Source organism: Falco peregrinus, chromosome 7 (genome assembly GCF_023634155.1).
Source record: "Falco peregrinus isolate bFalPer1 chromosome 7, bFalPer1.pri, whole genome shotgun sequence".
Lineage (NCBI taxonomy): Eukaryota > Metazoa > Chordata > Aves > Falconiformes > Falconidae > Falco > Falco peregrinus.
Window position 1 is genome coordinate 3,969,007 of NC_073727.1, and position 18,224 is coordinate 3,987,230.

The following is an 18,224-nucleotide window of genomic DNA, read 5'->3' on the forward strand; positions in this document are numbered from 1 at the left end:
CATTTCATTTGGTTTAAGTAATGTAACAAGAATCCCTTAAAAAAAAAAAAAAAAAAATATATATATATATATATATTGAAGGTTTCACTACAGATGTTGTTACCCAGAACCAAGCCATGATGTACAGGTGCCAGGACTCATGGGGGGGGGGGGGGGGGCGGAATGAACTATCAGCAGTTCTTTAAGAAGTGGCTTAGTGAAAATAATTAGAACAGGAAATACAGTCAGCTAAGTAGAAGCTACTTTAGCACTCCTTCTGCTATTTTTATTTGCACTGGTTAATACATTCTTACGTCTTTAGATAACTAGGCCAGCTTGTCTGAGGGAACGCAGAACAGGGTGCTAATTTCATCTCTGCCTCACAATTCACCAGTGTCAGCGCTTCCCAAACTGGAATTAGGCAACCTGTCCTATTTGATGATGTCGCATAGCAAGTTCTATACGTTGTTACTTTTTGCTGTTAAATTAAGCAAAACAGTCAAATTTTGATGAAACCTGCTGGACTAATAGTAGTTACCCACTCACTCTGTGTCCTTCAGTATCGCTCTTCCCACCTCTCCCTTGTTAACATCACATCTTGTCTTGAGCAGCCACATGCATGAAGCATCCAAAACTTTCCAGTGCCCTTTAGGTATTCACCTCTTAGAGTAACTGGTTAGCATATAGACTTCATTACGTATAGATGAGAATAGAAAAATATCTTATCTGTGATTGACTAAGCCTGGCAAGCACAATCTCCATTTAAAAAATATATTCTATGGAAAATTACCTCAGAAAGCACAAAACCAAAATGGTCACTTTCAGTTCGGGGTGAAACTTCTTAAAGATTCTGCAATATGTTCCTGACAAGTCATCGGCTGCCTCTGAGCACAAAAATTGCACTAATATATTAATATATGGAAACTCCAGCGCAACTGTTTGTTATTGGATTAGAATGTTGATGACTTAAAATCAGGATAAGGAAAAAAACAGGTGATAAATGTATAGCTGCATCTTGGGGGGGGGAACCCAAACAAAATCCAAAACAACAAACCTGTGTTAATTTTATTTCTAAAAGCAGGTATTTCCAAATTCCATTTTTAAAAAAAAAATTAATTTTTTTGCATGTATAAAGTCTCACTGAATCTAATGTCTGGAGTGCAGACCCACCCAGCCAGATTGAGAAGGGGAGAAAAAAAAAAAAAAAAAGAAATAATTTAACATGGAGGCATTTGCATTAGTGAGGTAACAGGAGTGTTTTAATCATGTTTCTCTTATTAACTGAAAAAAATTATTATAGGGTATTTTTCTTTAGGTTCATAAATATTGTTTTATTTAGAGCTGCCTTATGAAAAACCTGCCTTTAATGAAAAGACTTGCCTTCCAAACAGTCAGTGACTCACATGCTTTTAGAACAGCTCTCATTTCTATGGGCAATACTGAAGGCTACAACAATCATAGAGTCTACTAGAAAACACCTACTTCCTCCCTTTCCTCTATTTTTGCTTTACTCGTACAGCATGCATGCAGCTACGCATAAAAATACTCAGAAGAAACACAACTTCGGATACACAATTAACAAAAAACTAAATAGCAAACTTATGACCACTTTATCATGTCACTATAACCATTCTGCTGATCCTTCTTTTCCAATCCAGTTTGAAACTGGAACCAAGTGGAGCCCAAAGGGACTATTTCATTTTCAAGAGTCAGACAGGACTCCAACGTGCCACTATATTCAATTCTTGGTCAGTGACATTTCTTCACCCTCAGTTTGCACACCCAGTATCACCCATACAATATTTCTCTTGTGAAGACAGAGGTTGCCCAATGATATTTTATTGTTTAATGCCTCACGTGAAAAAAAACTGCAATAACCTGCAGGAACAAGAAAGGCCTTCATTTGTTAATGATTTCAGAAAAAAAAAAAAATTTAGAAATAAAGTTGGGGAGGCAATTCTCTCCTGTAAGCAAGCAATGGCTATCTAGTATGCAATGAGCACCCGTACAACCTGTGCAGCCTCTGAGGCCATACAACACCGGCATCGTGAGCTGACAGTAAACCGCAAACCAGGATGGTGGTCACTCCTTGCCTCTCCTTCATGCTGGAAAGAAACATCACGCACACGCAACTATCTAAGACCAAATACAGACTTGCTAAATGTTCTCATCTATTATTTTGTTAGTCATTATTCTCTACACATGTACCCAGTTTGCCTCTACGCTGTTTGTTTAAATGCAATTCATTCACAGTGCTAACGTAACACAGATCACCAACAGCAAACATGGAGAAGCAAATTCTTCCTTTCAAAGCAGTGTAAATCTCCACAGAATAAAATGTAACCTTTCATATCGGGCAGAGAGAAAAGTTTACAAGATCTTAAAGTATACTACAACATGCTCTCTATAAAACAAAATCAGGGTTGAACTCCTTATTCACATTTAACTGAGGTGTACAGACTTCTCCATATAAATCCAGGCACTTAAATGAAATGTCTGTGGAGAAGCCTGGCTGTCCTATGCACCCCTCTCTGCTTGCAACAGAGACAGAAATAAATTTCCTGAAGTGTGATAATTCCTGTCCTCCCCCACCACCCCTAAATGAAACCTTTCCTTCTCCTCAACCTGAACAGCTTCAGTGAGATTGAGAGGTACGCATCCAATTTCTCTCACCGTTCTTGATTTATTATCTACATGGAGACAAATTATGGTTGCTTTATAAGAACACAGGACTGGAAGCAATGCCCTGGGCTATCACAGCAAGACTCTGTTCTCCTCAACTCCCTGTGTTTACCTCCCCTGAAGTATTTGTAGAGAGCAGTCACAGTCCTCCCCAGCCCTCATTTTGCTAGTCCAAACAAGCTGGGGTCCTTTGTTCTCCCCTTGTAAGACAGCTCTGCATTTTCGTGATCACCCTAGTAGCCTTTTTCTTGGTGCCTATTCCAGACTGAATTAATCTTTCTCGATTACGCTGACCTGAAACGCACACACTGCTGCACATACAGCTTCATTCTGGCCTTATACAACAGCCAGAATGTTTCCAAGTCCACGGGAAACACTTGGTCTCACACTTCTTTGGATCCTGGTTGCATTTTTCATAGTGGTACCGCATTGATGATTCACAAATCTCCTAAATTAGACAAACAGACATCAATCTGTCTTCTTCATTCGTGTTTCCACAGAGGAGCTTCCAGCTAGTCATGCCTGCCCCTGGGCTACAACAGTTTTAATGAGTTAACCTAAACAGGCAACAAACATTTTTGTCCTGGCTTTGCTAGCTGAGATATTAAACACATATTAAGGTCATTGTTTTAGAGCTGTTTTCTTAGGGGCTATTTCCAAGCCTCCCCCAGGATTAGCCAGCCTCATCCAGAAGCACGTAAGTCTCAGCAGCACAGGGCCATAAGGCTAACCTGGCTCTTCCCACCAAGAGGCTGCCAGAAGTTTCTGCAGTCTCTTTTTCCTTCCATTTCCGAAATATTTTATTCAGCTCGCCAGAATGAGTGAAACAAAGAAATCCAAACAGTTTAATGATACAAAATGGTTCAAATTAGTGTCTGTCTTGTTTTCCTCTGTAGTTTAAGGGATCAATATTAATGAAGAGAGAAGCTATAAACATCACTAATGAGGATGAAGTGGAATATGCCCCACCAGAGCCATATGCACTTGAGCTTGCACCAAATGAAGATGACATCCACTATTAAAGGCTGCATTTTAATCCAGCCACAATAATAACAGTGTAGTGCTATTGGTAAATTTTAATAGATGATGTCTTACAAAAGCACCCTACTTGAAATTCAGCCCAAAGACTAAATTAAAGTCAAAGCCCTAGTCAGTTAACTGGGCTATAACATGTGAAGAATTGATTTTCTTATTTTCAGCTGTCAGACCTGCTACAAAGAATGAGTTTTAATTCTGGGGATGTTATTAAACTCCTTGCTTAACTGGCAGAAAAATGGAACCACTAGCCAGGCGACAGTGGTGCGGCTGTCGGAGTGAATGACACCTGTCAGAGTATGATGAATGACCCGCTCTGCCCCACAATCCCCTGCTCTGTCACTCAGGTGAGGGCCATTAATCTTCATCGAGGGCCTGTCAGGCCAGGCAGCCACGACGACAAAACGTCTTCTCGCATTTGCTGCCGCCACGCACGTAACAATGCGATATTCTTATTGTCACGGCGACACCGAATTAGCATAATTTATTATGACTTTCCTCCCCCCGAGCCCCCTCTCCACCCAAAACCCAAGTAGGGGAGAGATGCGATTAGACAGATGGAGGGTAGGCCCAGCCTGCCAGCCCCGGAGCCCCCCGCAGTGCTTGATGAGGAGTGGAGCATCTCTACAAACCAATCAAAAAGCTGGCAGTTCAATTACAGAGTAATAAAGGGACATTCATCATTCAATTAGGCACCTGTCATGGTTTCACAAAAGGGAAAACTTCTAACCTGAGACTCCAGGGAGAAGATGCTACAACCAGGAGGCAGAGAAATAAATGAAAAAAGGACAAAGTCAATTACTGGCCAAACCAGACAAAAGGAAATATGTTAAAATAAGGGAAAAGTTATCCCTAGGCAAAAATCAGAAAAGTTACATGACCTTACAAAGATTATAAAGGGCCAGCATTAAAAGAGCTGTGCCACGCTACTCTGTGACATGCACACTACCAAATTTCCCTCTTTGCAAGCTTCAATGAAAGCTGAAAAAGCGAAATGTTATTACGAAGAAAGCTTTAGGGAAATAGGATTGTGGTTTAAAAGACCTGATATTGCCACTGCAAGAGCATATAACACACCATCTTTAGGAGGAACACACCTACTCGTCTCAGCTTGTTGCTGTGCCTTGTTTGAAATGCTATAAACACCTGGGGTGATTCTTCCTATCATGTTAGAAACATTAGCAATTCTGTTAGCCACCAACAAAAGTAGGTGAACCCTTTCCAGTTTGGGAAAAAATAAAAATCACTAACACGCCATACAAAGCTAAGACTTTGGCATGTAAAAGAGCAGAGAAACTAAGCAGGCATGCTTCATTCAAAGTTATTTTGTTCAATTTATGTGCTTCATAGTTTGCAGAACCCAGATCTTGAAAGTTATTGAAAATTAGAACATGGCAGAGATGAGATTGTTTGTCAGGCGGAGACTGGAACTAATGTGGATTTATCCTGTTCTGCAGCTGCAAATAACAGGTAAAAAAATAATAATATTAGATTGCTGAACAGCTGCTTGTGCAATAAACTCTGTTAAGTTGATTACCTGCCTGCTAAGAAGGTTTATAGTAAATTGTGACTCCAACATTAAATTACCGGAGCAGCAAAGGTAGGATTCGGTTGGAAAGATGTAAGACTAATCCAAAAGCATTCTTTAGAGGTGATGAATGAAACCCTCTATAACTAGCTAGAATAGGTAGAAAAGTCCAGAGTGTCTTGATGATTCGAATCCAAGACTTATTTTCCAAAGGGCTCTCCGAGTCCTGGTGCCCGCTTACACAGAGCGGCACAGGGCCACAAGGAAACCCCCATTTATCACTGTATGAGCATAACACTGCATGTCTACTCATCCCCCCGCTCTGTCACAGTAAGCCCAGGAGCATGCCACACTAACACAGCTATAAGGTTTCCAGGAGACAAGCTAGCTCCTGCGTGGGGTTGCAGTTTGACATGTACACGTGTCACCTCTCTCAGATGTGGGTCAGGGTACATTTCTGAGCGCTCGTGTCACACCAGAGCATAGGATTTACACCTCCAAATCATGCTAATGGTTTTCAAAATCCTGCCTAAGTGAGTTCACATAGGGAACTTTTGGGGAATATTTTGTCGATTAATGAAGAAAAAATATTGTCAGATAAATTTGCTTGGGTTTAGCATAAGACTGACTCCAAGCACAAACAATTATTTACAGCAGTAGTCAGAGCTGGTTTTGCTGGGGAGGGAATCATCATTATGCAGTATTTTCTTTACAAGAGGATCTAAATCTACAACAGGGTGCAAAATAATGTAAGCAATTGATATGTGTGCTGAAAACTTCCTCCCATGCCTTTTGCATTTACATCCCAGGGCCTACTGAAGTTCTGATACAACGTAACAAAGAGGCTAACGACGCCTACATACCTCATTCACAGGGGGTGCTGCAGAGATCATTCTGTGAAGGTTTTTAAACTTGGAGATTAAAAGCAACATAGCATGAATACTAGCTATAGCATCGTGCATTGTCTTCATTACACTACTTTGAAAAAGTCATCATAGACTATTGTATCAGCTTTCCCATAACACCAGGCAGGGGATTTTTGTTTTCCCATTTTGGTATAAATGCATTCTAAATACCAGCTTGCAAAATACAGAAGGCAGAAGTAAAAAAAAAAAACAACAAAAAACAACCAAACAAAACCAAAAAACAGCACCAGAATTACTGAACCACAGAATTTATAACCCTTTCCCTATCCTTTCCCTTAGAAAATATAATTTATCAATACAGTGGTTGCCTTTGAGATTAGTCGCAGTGTCAAGGTTTTCAACATAACAGAGGCAGGGAATGGTGTGTGCAACTCAAAGGTGTTTGATGGTATCAGTCCTCGAGGTCTTGTGCATACAGTTCCGCTGCTGCTGTGCAATGGTTCAAAAAACTGAAAGTCAGGTGTCCAGGGAATAGGTTACAAAATTAGTAATTTGTTGTTCCCTGCTTTGATGTCAAACAGAGAACAAACAGAAGTAATACCCCTTTCAGGAAGTCTAAAAATAACTAAATAAAACAAACAGAGCTAAAAATACAACAACTGGTTTCAGATGCAGAGCTGCAATTATCAGGCTCCAAAACATCCAATTTGCCTTCTCTCCTGCACAAGCATACATTATGAACAACCTGGGAACTGAGAGACTGAACGCAGGGATTCTCAGAAGTCCTGTATGAGGGGCAACTAGGGGGGCAGGGGAGAAGCACTCCAATGTATTCCTAGTAGGTCACTACTGTTTGAAGTTCTGTTTTGCCATATAGACTTCTATACAGATAACGTGTGACAATAAGTTACTAAACACTACAAATTAATTAAGAAATGCATAGATGATCCCGACTTTCCAATATGGCAGCCTTTAACAAATCAGGTTATCCAGGGCTGTCATATCAGTGATCTGGTTTATTAAGTCTTAATAAATGCAGCACATCCATCCAAATGCCTCAAAGAGCACAATTTACCCTTCTTGTTCCTGTGGATACTATGCGGTTGCCTTGAGAAACACAATTTCCTGGGGAGGAAGCGCTACCAGGGGTACATGTCAGCAAATCCACAAAAGGAAAATGAGGGTAGAGGGAATAAAAAAAAAAAAAAAAAAAAAGGGTAATCACATTGAGGAGAAAAGGGAAGACAGTAAAGTACCAGGACGATAGCAGGATGAATAATTGATGAGCTGGTGGTTTACGAGTGACTTTCATTAATACTGTCCTGCAGGTTCATTAAGCACTGTCCCAGGCTCATCTTCCAAGGTTCTTCCCGAGTTTTGATTAGGTGCTGCAAGTCTTTTGCTTAGACATCAGAACTTCAGGGCTTTGGTGGTGACAACCGCTTCCTAAGCCCCAGTCCCTTCAGCCAAGCACTTTTCGGAGCTGTTTTCTATTCCCCTCCCACTAATCACAAGTCCCTAACCATGACAGCAAGTCTTAGTAAATAATATATCAAGATAAATGATAATTGTTCTGTTTTAAGTGTCTCCTAATGAGCATCATAAATTAAAAATTAATATTGCAAAGACTGTATGAATAGCATCAACGCTATAAACAGAGCAGCGGGGATCAAGAATGCAAATGAAAGTGAAACGCTCCCTTATCCGCCCCCTGTATGAAAAAATTCTGAAGCCAGCAGACTGTTAGGCATTACAAAGCTAATAAATGACTTTAATGAAGTTCTGTAACAGGCAATTTCTTCTTAATCTTCCTTTCACCTTCCAATATTTGACTCTTCTGGACTGTGAGATTTTTTGCTGATTTTTTTTTTTCTTTTAAACCACCCCTCAAGAACTGTTTGTTTCTTGTTAGCTGCAACAGTAATCTCAAATTAAAGCATGCTGCTGCAGCAAAAACTAGAGAATGGGCTGGTTAACAGATTGTTGGTCCTGATGATCAGGCTAAAGCAATTTGGCAATAGCCATTCTGTTGTGTGACGTTGCTATTATCGTTGTGCCTTCTATTCAGCAAGTGCATTCAAATGGTGTCTTTTTCTGGGTGACTGAATAAGGTACACTTAGCTATGCCCTTGTACCTCCAAGTTTCAGATAGAAAGAAAGAAGGCAGCTGGAATTCTTACCCTTCCTTCTTCCAGAGCCTTAGTTTGTTCAGTTTCGATGTAGCAGAAGTATTTGCACAAGCAATGTTTGCCTCCTTTTTTTAATGGCTGAATCCCACCTCCTTCAGTTTTGTAAATAACTGAAATTGATCCTTTTGAAGCAAATGTCTTTGGGCACTGTATTTGCATCATCATGACACTAATTATTCCTAGACAGTAGATAATGTCAGAATTAGAGAAACAAATAACATATAAATTTACTAAGTTATGAATGACAGAAGGTATAAATTGATGAAGGAATCTGACACTCAGACTAGGATTAGACACTTTGATAACTGACTTTTTTTTCTTATAAGATACCTAGCAAGTCTTCCAGTCCTTGTCAATAATTGACAGCAAACCAAGAGACCACAGAAAATAAGACTCCATCATCCAGCACATCACACCAGATCACCTAAAATGGCATTTCACTATCCATTCTGTAATTCCAACCCTCTCTACTTTTTTCTTGCTTGCCTTTTCATCCGCTTTTCTGTCAGCTTGGAGGTAAGAAATAGCAACACCCAGTCAGCTAGTCTGCTCCTTAAATTATATGAGACATGGGAATAGTGGGTTTAAAGAAAGAGAGCATAAGTTATACATTATGAAGAAAAGCAATTACTGAGAAGAGGCTACTCGTCCGTCTCTATCACTTTTAAGCCTAAAGCAATGGAAGTGCTAGTCACTGCTCTGTAATTAAGGCTGAAGTCTGCATTTCAAAGAAGTTCAACTTCTTTCCATGATGCACCCTCTCCAAACAGTGTGCTTGCTCTTTAAAGCACAGAATGACTTTCGAGAATTTATAAATATTTTACTTCAAGCTCATTTTTATGACAAAATTACACACCCTGTGCCTTTTTATTGTCCTAGTTGAAATTAGTACTAGAATAACTTGGATCTGAAATACTGCAGCAAAACCTCACAGCAGAAATTATTTTTTCTAGAGCAAATGGTTCTCTTGTCTTCCTCTTGGATACTGTCAGACAAGACTGAGACTCCTCTTAAACAATATTTCAGTGATATCAGAGATAATTAAATTACTCTTCAACTGCAAAAAGTTTTTCTTAAAGAAGTGTTACAAGACATTTATGTTCCCCTAGTGTTAGGAGCTTCCTCGGTGGAAGACTTCACTTCTACCATCACTACACTTCAGTGGTTCAGAATTGCTTGCTTGGCTTTGTTGCCCTGGAAGTTTAGGCAGATGCACAGGCAAAGCTGTTAAAAGCAGAGAGTCATTAAAAGTTGGAGACTAATGTATCTTTGAAATCCAATTTCATCTCCTTTGGGACAACAAACAGTAAAATGCATTAACCATAATTGTACGGTTATCTCAGGGCATCACTAGATGGAAGAATTAGTGTTATTCCAAACTTCAGCAAGCCTGGATTTGTTTTAAATGTGATTTTAATTCTAAGGCACTTGGATTTTTAATTTTAGTCTGTAGTTAACTAAAATATTACTGTAACGTCAGTAACCTTTAGATTACTAATACAGTCCCTCCACAGTGAACTATTTTAATCAGCTGGTGATAATTGCTGCAGCTACACTTAATGGATCTATGCCAAATCTACGCCAGCTGAGGATCTAGACATGTATATTTGCTCTCTTGATTTTTTTTTTTTAAGTTCATACAAATCATGAGCATTATACCTGAGCGCAATTCCTCTTTTCTACCAACAATGTGTTTTGCACTGGTGTCCTCAAGTTTGCTGTGTGCTGAAGACACCTGCTCTCAAGGAAATGAGCTGGGACCACCAACTTATTTCATAAAGGGCCACCGAGCAGCTGTCACATGGTGGCAACTCCCAGGCAGTACTGACCTGTAACAAATCTGAACCACTGACCTGGAGGTGAAAGGCTCTATATCCAATTACCAATCCCCCGAGTGAGCCACTACTAAGTTTTGTCTTGAAAACACGGATAAATAGGCACAAAATAATAAACAACACTGAAGTAACACAAAAGTTGCATCACTGTTAATATTTTGCCAGACACCAAACCTTGGAAATCAAATAGATCACTGCCACCAGCAGACTACCTGGACTCTGTGCCTATGAAAAAAACCTGTTAAGAGGGACAGACTGAAGCCATATTCCCCCTTCTTTCCTCTTACATCACTAATTGAAAACAAGAATATCCACGTGATTGCCATAAGGAAAGAAAAGAGAATGGTTGATTTCATGCCCCCCTCCATGAATTCCTCTATGTAAATAACATTCTCCCTGCAAATGGCTAAATAAATAGTAAGCATAAAAGTAGGCTTACTTCACAGAATAAGGAATTTCCTCTGCCTGCAAGTTCAAGAAGAAAGGCCACTTCATGATTGAGAGCCTGATAAAATGAGCTATAATGCTACCCAGTTAGAGCTCAGGGAAGAACACATTTTGCTTTGGTTCCATTTCACTCACATTATTCTTGACAGTGTCAGTAAGCAGCAGCAGAAGAGCACAATCTTCCTTTATTTTTAGCAATATTGAAGCTACGAGAGAATTCCTCTTTTCTTCTCTCGCAAATATATTAAAAAGATGACATCTAACTTAAGCAGCAATAACACAAAAAGCTGCCTTAATTGCAGTAAATTATCAAGATGAAATCATTACCACATAATTATATCAATGCATCTTTGTAACTCTGATAATACAAGCTTTAACTAAGGCACCTTTTAACAAAGGTAAGGAAAAGAGTTACTAGAAATGCATCACTGAAAGTTCAACTCCTCTCTTAGGCTCCAAATCGTGCCACGTGTAGCCCTGTGCATCTAGGTAGATGTGGACTGCAAGCTCCAGGCTTAGTGGCAGCTTGCCATCCATCTGCCCATCCTGCCAGCATCTTCCTCTGTCCCACCCAAGAGAACAGAAGCTTGGTAGAAAATATGCTGACAGGATAGCAAACGAACAAAAAGGCTGTGCAAGTCCTAATTTCAAGCAGCAACTTCAAGAATTATTTTTTTAAAAAAACCCTACAAAACACAGCCTTTGTTATTGTTTCCAACAATTTCTACCACAACGTCTGTCCCCGCTTGTAACAATGAAGGCACGACAGCGGTGTCACTTTGCCAAATGGAAGAGTTTTTGTGTGCTTGGCAGAGGTTTTGCAGAGCTGTCGCACTGCAGCCCATTAATGCTCTCACCTTTCACAGGCAGGGAGAGCCTTGAAGGCAGCAGAGCCAGTACACAGAGGAAGGAGAGCCCAGGGGCTAGCACAGGGCTGGGATCTCAGCTCCAGTCCTGAGTCTGCCCCTGTCTGGCTGCAAGGCTGCGGACAAGTCTCCTCTCAACTTCCCCCTTATTAAGTAAGGATAAGGACATGAGTATACTTGCAAGTTATATTCTGCATTCTGTGTCTATAAAAGCTGAACGATGCTATTACTTAAAGAAAGAGGCACTCTTGCATGCACTGGAGAACCTCCCTGTCCTTAGTGAGTGGGACCACTTAAGTAACAGAAATGAAAGGGACAGAGGAACTCTTCTGACTTTCCTGTTGCATCCCAACGCACTTTCCATTCATTTCCAGAGTAGCAGTAGGTAACACACAGCCAAGGAATGCTCTGAAGTCTCAAAGGAAGGAAATTTTTTTGCTTATCAACACGTGTGGATTAACCTAGCAGCTAACTCAGCTCTTCAGGCTCCACACTGGAATCAGCATTTGTCCCTCAGAGGGAGGTGACCACGATGTGGCAAGTTAGCTTTTCAAGAAAAACCATGTGATCTCCCTCCTGCACTTAACAGCTGTCAGGAGGGGGCTTGCAATGATGCCCAATACAATGGGGCACCAAACAGCCCAACACTCTTACACTGCCATATCAAACCCAAACCTGAAATCAGCCACACATTTCCTTCCCTCAGGTGAAATCATGACAGGGGGCATTCAATAACAAATGGACTACAGACTCTTGCTAAGAAATGAAATTGCTCCAGAAACATTGTTTATTGGTAATCTATCCCATTCAGAATCATTTGCACCTCAAAATGTTATATGTATCACCGACACATATCGCTTTTTAAGGATCAGTAGCAGGCTCTCCTTTAACATTTTTACACTTTAACTTGGAATTTACATTTGCAAAGTTGACTTTTGCATTAAAATTTTTTAAGACAGTCACTGAAAAAGAACATGATGTTTGTAGACCTGAAACTAGATTTTCCTCTGTTGCCATTTTTAAGGTTTTGGTAATAGCTGATAGTCTCTTTGGTACCTCATCTCTCTCAGAGGGGTGGCAAACTTTCTGGAAAGAAATTTATCTTCCTTGATTATCAACTGTCAAGACTCAAAGCATCTTACCCTTCCTTTCCAGTCTGTAAAGACAGTGGTTTGGATTTATCACAACTAAAGAAAGATGGGCTGTCTTGTAAGCAACACTTACCAAATACACAATGTAAAAGAAAAGTAGTCTCAATAAGACTCCTAACTTCTAAGCAGCTAAAGCTTCATGCACAGTATTCAGATCTGTTTCTACACAGTGTTACTCTATGCCAGCAGCCACTAAGTGAGTCACAGAAAGCCCAATACAGTATAAAAAAAAAATAATAAAAAAAAAAATCAATGTGAGTTGGATCAGTCCCTTAAAAACTAGAGGGTTTGATTTATTTTAAGGAAATACATTGGTGAGAATCACAGGGAAGAGGGAGAACTCTTTCAGCTTGCCTACTCTATAAATCAAAGCGATTTCCCCCCAAATAAATATAGAAGTGAATGACCATTTTAGGACTGATGTGAATCAGCCCAGAAGGAATCATTTTTAAGAAAGTTGTTAGTGAATGGAAACAGGTGGCTATGATTTGAGTTAAACTGCAACCTTAACTGTAGCGTTTGCTATCATGAACACTATAACAACAGATGTACAGTTGCACCTTGGGATGAATTCATTATGGCCTGAGAAACATAATCATGCCATTCAGACCATATTTTGTCCATATGCTCATGTGGTTTACACCCCTGGTTTATTGGCATTGTACTTGATATATAGCAGGAGACTCCCAGGATCGTAATTTGCACTTACTGTAAGCGTTCAGGAGAACCCCTCTGTAGCATAGGTTTCACGTTAAGGCAAAGCCTCTTTTAGAGCAGGGAAGGCAGGCCTGGGTCACAGCCTTTGTGGACACTGCGGAAACTTAACATCACCGGGGAAGCTTTTCATACAGAAGTCATCACATACCTCAAAGAAATAGAAAAAAAATTAGCCTGAAGGGTACAGGGGGCTACTGTTCAGGACATTTTAGAGTTATAAAAATGTAGATTATATTGCTATCTTATCCTGTAATTTATGGGATGAATATTGTAATTCATTGAATGTCACGACTTATCTTTTATTCATATAGTTACTACTCCATTACCAGAGAGGGAGGTTTGTCAAAGGTTAATTATTTTAAATTGCTCAGGCAAATTTATTTTGATTTGTACAATTTTTTTTGAATAATCAAAGGGCTATATATTCATACTGCCTTACAAGGATACATTCTATAAAAAAAATACTCCTTTATGATAGAGTCAGATTAAACAAATGCTTTCATAAGGACCAAAAATGGATTCTTTCAACCCTTAATGTAAAGAAGCTAAAAAAAAATTGGCAACGGTTCTATTTCCCCCTTCAGTTTTTTACCATAAAAAAATTCCCTAGCAGTCTTAGCCTGCTGAATTATCCTTCCCTCCAGCAATCTATTTACAAGTAAAGAGCATCTTGCCACAAGCTCAAGACCTGTGTCCCTGGGGCAAGGACTATTCATTTTAATTGCTTCCAAAGCACCTATCACAACTGGCTCTTGATTTGTGCTTCAGCCATAATTAAAAAAAAAAAAGCAGTACCATAGTACTGAAGTACCTATCGCTCTGAAATTGCCCACTGCTCTCTGCTTCTTGGTTCCTAGAGATGCTCAGTTGTTATCAATTCAGGCAGGCCTTTGCCATTCAGCTTTAAGCACTAACATAAGAGCACAAGTCCTGGAAGCGATCAGCAGATCCACCCAAAATAGTGCTCAGAACACACAGAGCCAAATCTCAACACTGTGTAACTGGAATACCTCCCTCTCCGCTGACCCACAAGAGAAGCCCTGACAGTAGCTGGAAAAACACTTCCAGTAGGAAGCTGTGATATGGACTAAGAAAACCAGGATAGCAAGCTCGAGTAAAGTCTTTTAAACACAAAACACATCTTTTCTCCTTTTGAAAAAAAGAAAAAAAAAAATCATTTAGCCTATTTCTGTGTCTGTTTCCCTGCAAGCAAAGTGGGGATAATGATACTTACCCCGTAGGAGTGCTGGAAGTTTAAATCCATGCACAATCAAGTGCTGTGAAAGCCTTAAACGGAAAGTGCAAAGCAGGTGCTGAGCACTGTACTAAAAAAATAATTACTATTCTTATTACTGAACTTCTGATGAGCCTGCTGGAGCTGTAATGGCAGGGAGGATGGTCGTCGAGGTTCAAGGGATCTTCATCTGGGCCCTTTTCTGCACTTTATGTTGGTTTCTAACTGTTGTAACTGCTGCTGTTGAGACAGAAATGCTTCTTGGGACAGTAGCGTGCCATAGCAAGGGAGGCACAGCGGCTATGTCAGCACAGCTGTGGATTAGAACTCATGCTACACAGCAGGCCAGGAGCAACGTACGAGGTACAGCGTGGATCACTCTTCTGGAGAGGGCTTCATTTTCAGAAGCTCTCATAACCAGGAGGCAAACACTGTACCCATAAGGGCAGGTTCAGACCCTGTGCTGCATGGATGAGATGGCACCAGAGCAACACTCCTGCAAGGCTCCGTCAGCCCAGGCAGCGCAGGGTGCAACACCAGCCAATTCAACCTCCCTCCGTGCCACCGCCGGCACCAGGGAATGGCGGGGGGTGATCTGGGGCAAGAGGGAAGGAAACAGATCCTGCCACCCACCCTGCCTTTAACACAGCTGCACTATACTCCTGAAGACGTGTAGCTCCCCCATCTGCGAGCCTTCCCATGGGGGAAGCACACAAGTTGTGGGTCTTGGCCACATGTACCATCAGGACATCAAAGCCAGCTTTCACTGGCTCCCTCCCAACTCGCCACCACCTCCCCCCGCTACAGGCAAGGCTGCATTTGCATTCTGCCCGTCCTCAGACAATATTGTGCTTTATGGGCCCTCTGCCAGCATCTGCTGTGGCTTTAGTGAGAGGAGACAACAGCCTAAAAATGTACCTTGAGTTACCTTAAAGTCTGGTAGCTGGAAAATGAAGCTATGTCCTATTGTTCTACACTCCCCCAAACCTTCGTGTTTTCATAAAGCTCTTGGACAATATTGGGGGTGGGGGGAGAAAAAAACTCTGGGGAAACAGCTGATTAGATTCTGGCAAAGCGGACCAAACATCTGCTTCAAACAAAAGACATCTGCATATTTCACATTTATTTTTCATAATTTACAGAAGCAACCTGCCAAAATTTAGCAAGGGAGAATAAACTAGCACATAATTAGCTAAAGTTTGCTTGCTTTAGAAGTTATTAGCATGAAGCCCAGTAGCTCACCTGGGAGGACATCAAGGAATGTAGATAACTACAGTTTGATTTTGTAAATTCAATTTTCGATCTGGTGTGCCAGGCCAAAAAACAACATTGCCATGCCAATTAACGCAAGCCAGCAAATGTCCTGATGTCCCTATGTCATACACTGTACAGCTGTCTCAAAGGCATTGATAACACTGTTTATTAAATAAGGATCGATTAGACAGACGGGTTTTTTTGCTCCAGTTTAAGTGGTACAGCAGGCTGCAGGTTGGAGAGCAGAACAATACTTTTTTTTTTTTTTTTTAAATCAGGAGGTACACTATGTGCTGTGTGTACAGATGGTACAACGAGTGCCGAGGAAGCGGGAATTTTTCAAGGCAGCCAAAGAGTCTTTGTTTAAAATGCAGTAAAAAGATCCAGGAAAGTATATGCCCTCAACTACACTTCCTCAATTGAATTTTGTCATCTACTGGGTCATTAGTACATCTGATAGCTAAATACACTTCAATTTTAATAGAGTTAGGGGAAATAGCATGAAATCCTGAGGTTTTGAAATTCAGCTTTGAAATCGATAGGTGTTTCACTAAGTACCCTTACTAACTCAGTATTTGGCCTGTAAGGGCAATAAGCAGGAACAGGCAGCACTTCAGGGTGGGAAATCCTGCCTTTGCTGCAAATGGGAGTGGAAAAACTCCCGTTAACTCTGACACTGCCAGGGTTATACTCTGGAGCTGAAACAGGAGTTGAAGAAATAGGAATGGGCTTTCTTACAAACCCCAAATTAAACACAGTTCATAAAAGCATCTGAAAATCTTCTGGATGAACCAAGGTGGAGGTTTGCCCTTCTCTCTCTCCAAGGAAGGATTTATTGTTTCAGACAGAGACCATGGGAAACTCACTCACTTGGACTGAATTCTGCTCCACATTTCAGATTTATTTGAACCTGAATCTCAGAGCAGAACTCAGGGAGTAAAAACTTCACTGCCAAAAAATTCTGTCAACCCCAAAGGAACACAAATTGCCAAACACAGCACAGCTCTAAAAGACACTTCAAGACCCTTAATCTGGGCTGTATGGCTTGCACCTCTCCATAGTAAGATGAATCCAAGACTGAATCTGAACACCATGAACTTTGTGGGAGTGGTGGGGAATGTATGAGTGAGTGAAATAACACCACTTATATCTGCGAGGGGTTAGTTACAAGGTTTTGCATCTGAATGCTAAGGATTTGGGCAGCAGAAAGTCTGGAGCAGAAGCCTCTCTGTCAGACTGAAACATCCTCACCTGAACAGGGATTCAGGGCTCCGAATCATGCCCATCACTACCTTAAGACACTTTCTTTTTCCCCCCATGGACTTATTGCAATTCAATCATAGAATCCAAGCTACCTAATCTCACTATAGAAATGACAATCTCTAACATAACAATCTCCGTAATATTAAAGTCATTCAGATGCAGCATTTGAACTGGTAGTAAAGCCAACTATTGCATAACTATAATAACCACCTCATATGCTGAGCTTCCTTCTCCCTTGCTACCAACACACTTCAGGATCATCATTTCCTTTACAAGTGATAAAAACTGACATGTACAGTAACAACATGAACTTCCTAGACACAAACTTCCCTCTTGGCAGAGGCAGGGACAGAACAGAGACCCCACTGCATGCCAGCTGCAGCTATAACTCTTTGCATTCTTTTGCTTTTTAAAAACATAAATAGAAGCCAAGAATGGTACAGTGGAACTGAGTAAAAGCCTGTGTTGACCTACACTTACTTCAGGATGCTCCTAATTAGAGATACGTAATTTAAATATTCACTCATTTCACTTTGTTTCTGTAAGAAATTTCGTAATCTTGTTTGCCTCAATCAAGACCACTGTTGTCTTTCTGGGTTTATTAAAATAGGATTGCTACAAAACTGAACTGCTTCTGCCTGAGCTACTCTTTTTAATTGCGCATTTTGAAACAAGATAGAACTTCAAACAGTTAGAAGCACTTTACTAAGGATATCAAACTGGTACTCAAAATCCTGGCCCTTTTTTTTTTTTTTTCCAGTGAAACCACTGGAATAATGATCTATCTGTCAGCCAGTCTATAACCAAGCTTGCATTTAGGTATTTTAGATCCCGTAGAAGTTTCACCTTAAAAGTTTTATCCAGATGTAGCCGTTCTGAACAAGACCCAACAAACTTGAACCACTGTATTGGTGCTACTGAAATTTGCTAGAAAGGATCTCTTCCTTCAAACTTGATTTATCTACTTTGTGTCTTTAAAATGTTCTTCAGCCACTCCATTTACCTGCATTTAACCTCTTCCAATTTGGTCAACACGGAGTTCAGCAATTTCCACTGACGGGCTTGAAACAGCGAAAGATGAACTCTTGTTGCTTGTTCAAACTGGACAGGCTATTCTACAGTTTCTGTGGGACTATGTTCAAGCTTAAGTGCCTCAGGGCTTTCCTAACACACAGGTG

At 40.5% G+C, this 18,224-nt stretch overlaps 1 long non-coding RNA gene across 1 annotated transcript in view; it reads right to left on the bottom strand.

The window, feature by feature from the left end:
• The window catches only part of LOC114010947 (uncharacterized), a 199,245-nt gene that overhangs the window by 131,256 nt on the left and 49,765 nt on the right, over positions 1-18,224 (bottom strand). Inside the window, exon 3 of the long non-coding RNA XR_003552655.2 lies at positions 13,288-13,443. This is a non-coding gene — a long non-coding RNA (uncharacterized LOC114010947). The remainder of the gene's footprint in view (positions 1-13,287; positions 13,444-18,224) is intronic.